This window comes from Cyprinus carpio, chromosome B25 (genome assembly GCF_018340385.1).
Source record: "Cyprinus carpio isolate SPL01 chromosome B25, ASM1834038v1, whole genome shotgun sequence".
In the NCBI taxonomy this organism is placed as follows: Eukaryota; Metazoa; Chordata; class Actinopteri; order Cypriniformes; family Cyprinidae; genus Cyprinus; species Cyprinus carpio.
In genome coordinates, this window is record NC_056621.1 from 20411471 (window position 1) to 20417847 (window position 6377).

A 6377-nucleotide genomic window follows, 5' to 3' on the forward strand; every position below is an offset into this window, starting at 1 on the left:
CCATCAATCGCAAAGCCACAGATTGGTAAGTCCTTCACAGTCTCCTAGTTAAATCAATTAGTGCTCCCAGCTTTTGGGAAGTTTTATTGCACATCATGCTGGGATAAAAGTGGAACTGACTTTTGAAAACAAGTCTAAACATGTGTGACAAATAGATAGATAGACAGACAAACAAACAGGCAGACAGAGAGAGAGACAGACAGACAGAAAGACAAACAGACAGAGAGACAGACAGACAGACAAAGACAGAGAGACAGAGGGACAGACAGACAGACAGACAGAGAGAGAGAGAGGAAGACAGACAGACAGACATAGAGACAGACAGAGAGACAGACAGAGACAGACAGTCAGAAAGACAGACAGAGAGACAGTCAGACAGACAGAGAGACAGACAGACAGACAGTCAGAAAGACAGACAGAGAGACAGACAGACAGAAAGACAGAGAGACAGACAGTCAGAAAGACAGACAGACAGACAGACAGACAGACAGACAGACACAGACAGTCAGACAGTCAGACAGTCAGAAAGACAGACAGACAGAGAGACAGACAGACAGACAGACAGAAAGACAGACAGACAGACAGTCAGACAGTCAGACAGACAGACAGACAGACAGAAAGACAGACAGACAGTCAGACAGTCAGACAGATAGACAGACAGACAGACAGTCAGAAAGACAGACAGACAGAAAGACAGACAGACAGTCAGAGAGACAGACAGACAGAGAGACAGACAGACAGAAAGACAGACAGACAGACAGACAGACAGTCAGAAAGCCAGACAGACAGAGAGACAGACAGACACAGACAGACAGTCAGAAAGACAGTCAGACAGACAGACAGACAGACAGACAGACAGACAGACAGACAGTCAGAAAGACAGACAGACAGAGAGACAGACAGACAGACAGTCAGAAAGACAGTCAGTCAGAAAGACAGACAGACAGACAGTCAGACAGACAGACAGACAGACAGACAGTCAGAAAGACAAACAGACAGAGAGACAGACTGACACAGACAGACACAGACAGAGAGAGAGAGAGAGAGAGAGAGAGAGAGACGTAACATTGACTTATTTATAAATAATTTGCTTTAAATCAATCAATCAATCAGGAAAAAATTATAAATTAATTAAATTTAGAAATTTCACTTTGCAAATAAATAAATAAAAATACAACTGTTATTTTTTTTCTAAAGTAAATATAAATATGCATTTTAAAGTTAATAATAAAATACACTTACATTTTAAAGTTCAGTCCCACACTAAAATGTATTAAGCTATCTGTTTTTGCAATGTAAGCATCATAGGAAAATGTGTCAATACACTTATCATGTTTTTCTAGGTCATGCTATACCTATATATTTTATCTTTATTCTGTATGTCCATTCTCCGCTCCTTGGCCTGAAATTTAATTTTGAATGATGAATGTCTTGAATTCTGGACTAATTTTAATTCTCATGAAAAGAGCATTGTTTATATAGTGTTTCCCACAATTTGTTGTCATCATATTACAAAATGTTATTTAATATAATGCCAAGACGAAGCGTTTAACAGTTTCAGCGTTTCTTCATATCAGTGTTTTTTTTTTTTTTTTTTTTTTTTTTTTTTATCTGTAAACATTCATTAGTTTTTGGATGGTGATCAGGAATTAGGCTAATGAGACATAACTGTGATTTAATATCGACGTGTCTGGAATGTCTGCTCTGCGCTGTGAGAACTGTGTCACTTCTGATGTAGTATCTTATACTGTAGTTATAAGGGGGAAAAACTGCCTGTTGGGATTTTTGTATTTTAATATAATTTTAAATCAGTTATTTGATTATGAATTAAATATCATTGCTGTTTTGTTTTTGATTGTCCGACATGGCTTTTGTTCATATTGAAATGTTTTGAATCGGGTTCCTTTTCTGCACCATACATTCCTCGTTCGTGGATCTTCCTCCATCGTTTTACTCAGGCTCAGCTTCGACCTTCACAGCTCCATCAGCTCACGACCCATATTAAGTGAGTTGCAGTATTAGAGGTGACGTCCTGGCTGTGTGGGGCGCGTGGAGATGCCTCTGGTGTCCCCGAGCCCTCGAGGGGCTGCAGGACTCATCTGGCCCCTGGCCGGCCCCGGGGCAACAGCAGCAGCTTGGTCAGCAGCCAGACCCCTGGAGGTGACCCCCACCCTGTCCCAGAGCCAAACCCCTCCACCCACCTCCAGTCCGTCTAAGTTTTATAAACGCTTATTTTCCCACACGCTGGAGGGTGTAAAATGCATTGACCATGGCTCCTGATTACAGGATCTCTGAGCATTGTTTCCCAAAGTGACCCTGAGAAAGGTGTGTTTTGGGATCTTTTCCAAAACCTAGTTAGCTGCTTTGCCTACAGCCTACATAGGCATCTGCTTTCTAAGGCACTATCCTTACTGAAATGAAGCCGTAAAAGTGGTAGATGTGAAGTGCACAGTTCGCTGTATGTTGTGAAAATTACAATACAATACAATACAGGCATTAAAAACAGACCGCAATACTGTCTTTGTGTACTTTTGTGAATTTAGGTTTGTGTACTTTTGCATCAGTGGAAAATGTATGTGCGTGCGTGCAAAATTAGTTTGGCTTTGCTTTGTTTTGTTTCATTCTGCTTTTTACTTGTTTTGTGTTTAGTTTTCTTGTTTTTGTTTTATTTTGCTTTCCTGTTTTGCTTGTTTTGTTTTGCCTGTTTTGCATTGTTAGTTTTTTTTTGTTTTATTCTGCTTGTTTTTGTTCTGTCTTGTTTTGCTTTTTTGTTTTGCATTCTGTGTTTTATACTTTTTGCTGTTTTTTTGTTTGTTTCGTCTTGTTTTGCTTTTTGTTTTGTTTTGTTTTGCTTTGCTTTTTTTGCTTTGTTCTGTATTTTTGTTCAGCTTTCTGTAGTTTTGTTTTGCTTTTTTGTGTTTTGCGTTACATTATTTTATTTTGTTTTGCTTTTTGTTTTTGTACTGTTCTTTTTGCTCTGTTTTTGTTGCCTTTTATGTGTTTTGTTTTGCTTTGCTTTTAGTGGTTTTTGCTTTGATTTTTGTGTATTTGTTTTGTTTTGTTTGGTGGTGTCTCAGAATGTATATAGAGTGTGTAATTTAGAATTGCTTAATGGCGTATCCAGAGCAACACTGGATCTGTAATTGTTCATTTTGCGACACAACCAGTATTGGTGTGTGTGTGCGTGTGTGTGTGTGTGTGTGTGTGTGTGTGTGTGTGTGTGCGCATGCATCCACTGTATGCTTTACTTGTCTGTCGTGGCTTGTTGGTTTAAGTGACAGTTCAGGCTTGTGCAAATCTGTCCCATGTCTGTGCCTCAGCCTTCCAAACACATCTGGGCTGGTCAGCTCTTAATAGAAGCTGTTAGCCTTTAATAAAAGGGAGAGATTAACCTATTAGTTTGGGACCCAAAGCATTTATTTGGCCCATTGACCCATAGTTAGTGTGGGGATCGGTTCAAACTCTGGACTAGATGGTGAGAGGACTTTCTTCCTAATGCTTTGAACCAAAAAGGACTTGAGAAAAATTTCCATGGAATTTATGGACTTGTATGTTTCCCTGTCTGTGCTTAAGATAGTCACTAGTGAAGGGTTTGGGATGCTACACTTAACTGTTGTTTCAGGATGTATTTTCCTGCTTCTCCAAAGTAATTAGTTTGCTGTGTTTATTTTTTAGTTGTGATTTGATTTGCTCGGCATTGCTTTTTTTTTGTTTTGTTTTGTTTAGCTTTACTTGTTTTTTGTTTTTTTTAGTTTTGAGTTCTGTTTTTTGTTTTTAGATTGTTTTGATTTGCATTATGTTTTTGTTTTGATACACTTATGCTCTATTTATTTATTAATTTGTTTAACATATATGGGTGCTGTCTTTAGTTGTTAGTTGTGTTTTTTGCTTGGCATTGCTTGTTTTTGTTTGTTTTGTTTAGCTTTCCTTTAGGCATTTCAGCCGCCAAAAATTATCGGCTGGAAATTGCATTTTCAGTTTTGGGCCGAAAGAGAAAATATACAACGTGTTCAGGTGTTTTTTTTCCTTTTTTTTTTTTATTTTTTTATTTTTTTATTCTGTATGATTTAAATTGCTTTAAATTTAAAATCTTACAAACTCACTATATATTATTTAATAAAATAATGAATAATTATTACTAGTGCTGTCAAACGATTAATCGCTATCAATTGCATCCAAAATAAAAGTTTTTGTTTACATCATATATTTGTGTGTACTGTGTATATTTATTGTATGTTTATATTGTTTATTGTATGTATATATAAATACATACACATGCATGTATATTTTTAAGAAAATTATGTTCAATTTATATATTAAATATATTCATGTATAATATAAATTATATGAATATAAATATAAACATGTTAATAAATGTATTATATTTTCTAAATATATACTGTATAAGAGTGTTTATATATATAAAATAAATATGCACAGTACACACACATATATTGTGTAAACAAAAACTTTTTTATTATTACAAAACATTTTCTGTTACGGTTTTCGGCTCAGAATTTTCATTTGGGTGCACCCCTACTTTTGTTTTTGTTCTGTTTTGTTTTGTTTAGATTGTTTAGCTTTTCAGTTAGTCACATGCCATTTAACTCTGTTGATTGGCTTAAACAAACCTAAGGTCTTGGGCTTTATTTGAATACTTTATTCGAAGCTGGATTTGACCTTTAGAATGACCTCATCGGCTCTCCAGTGCTCGTTCATACACACCTCATGCTCATGTAACCCGGACCACCGTGATCATACCCGAGCGAGTGAGTGAATGAATGAATGAATATCCCCTCTCTCCCTTGCCAAGGTTGTATTTCTTCATTAGCTATTCCCAGGCTGTGTGTGTGTGTGTGTGTGTGAGCGTGAGTCCCAGAGGAGGTGGAGTAGATTAATTCTCATCAGAATGGAGAGGTGCTCAGGTGTGAATGGCAGCAGGCAGCTGGTGAGTCCACGCCACGCCTCCCTGTTTCTGTTTCCGTCGAGATGTCTGCAGGCACCGCTAGCACGCACACACATTAACAATTACTGCCATTGGAGCTTAATTCAATCACAGCTGCTTTTGCCACTTTTCTGTAGCCTTTCTTTTCTTTTGTAGCCGTTTGTAAACCCCCATCTTACCTTGCCCACTCCCTCATTTATTTTCTTTCTCCTCTCACTCCTGTTCTCTTTGTTCTTCGCCCTCAGTATGTTCAGGTAGGCACAGGAAACATATTTCCATGTACTTATCATTCCTTTGTTCTCGTCAGGTTTTTGTAGTGTTTAATTAACTCAGTCACACGACATACGCTGTGAAGTGAAGTTGATCGCCTATGATGTTTAATTTCACCAAGCGTTCGCTGTGTATTGATTGCTTGTGGACAAATTCCTGACTCAAGGTATTCAAACCAAGAGCAATGCAATAAAGTGACACAGATATGCTACAAAAATATGCCAGCAAATATTCTCGCCAAAACTAGTTATACACCATTTTTTTTTTTCGGTCCCTGAGAAAAGTTTGCATACTTATTTCAGTCAAGTTTATTACAGTAAAGCGCATGCTTTATTGCAATAATAATGCATTGCTAAGTTAACAATGTAGTACTTACTGTATATAAGCTGAAAAAAATCACACAAAATTTATATTTTGTGGATTGTGTTATTTAGCATAAGTTAAATAATTGGATTATGGATTACATCAGTATTCTAATTATTTACATTGTTCTAAATAACACAATATTGTGATTAAAGGGATAGTGAACCCAAAAATGAAAGTTCTGTCATTAAGTACTCAACTTTATGTCGTTCCAAACCCATAAGACCTTCGTTCATCTTCGGAACACAAATCAAGATGTTTTTGATGAAATCCGAGAGCTCTCTGACCCTCCCATAGACAGTAAGGATCCTACCACGATTAACGCACAGGAAGCATAGAAAGGAAGTTGTTTGTTTATTCCTTTTGAATTGTGGGGTTTGGGGTTTAATTTTAATTTTATGAAGGTGAGTAGATTTTTTTTAGTGCACAAAGAAAAGAAAAATAACGACTTTATTTAACAATTTGTCTCCTTCGCGTCACCCTATAGCGGCATTTTGGAGAGTATCACATACGTAAACAACGTATGCAACGTATGTACGCTGAAACAGTGTTTACGTTCAGATCACAGCATAAACAATGTAAACAATATATCAGTGTACATACGTTGCATACATTGTTTGAAGTTTTTATCTAACTGATTAGAAACCCTTTGTAGTGCGGAAAAAAAAACGTACAACATACAGCATAGCAAAGCGGTCCATAGGTGTACGTCATTTATTTTTAACATCTCGCTGCCTATAAAGTCTTTCCTCTACAGACACGTAGCTTTAGAAACGACCGCATGCTTGTGGGTGCTGTC

General features: G+C 37.0%; 1 protein-coding gene across 1 annotated transcript in view; it reads left to right on the forward strand.

Annotated features, from left to right (window-relative positions):
- Positions 1-6377, forward strand: part of wwox (WW domain containing oxidoreductase) — a 227186-nt gene that overhangs the window by 57789 nt on the left and 163020 nt on the right. The window lies entirely within an intron of this gene.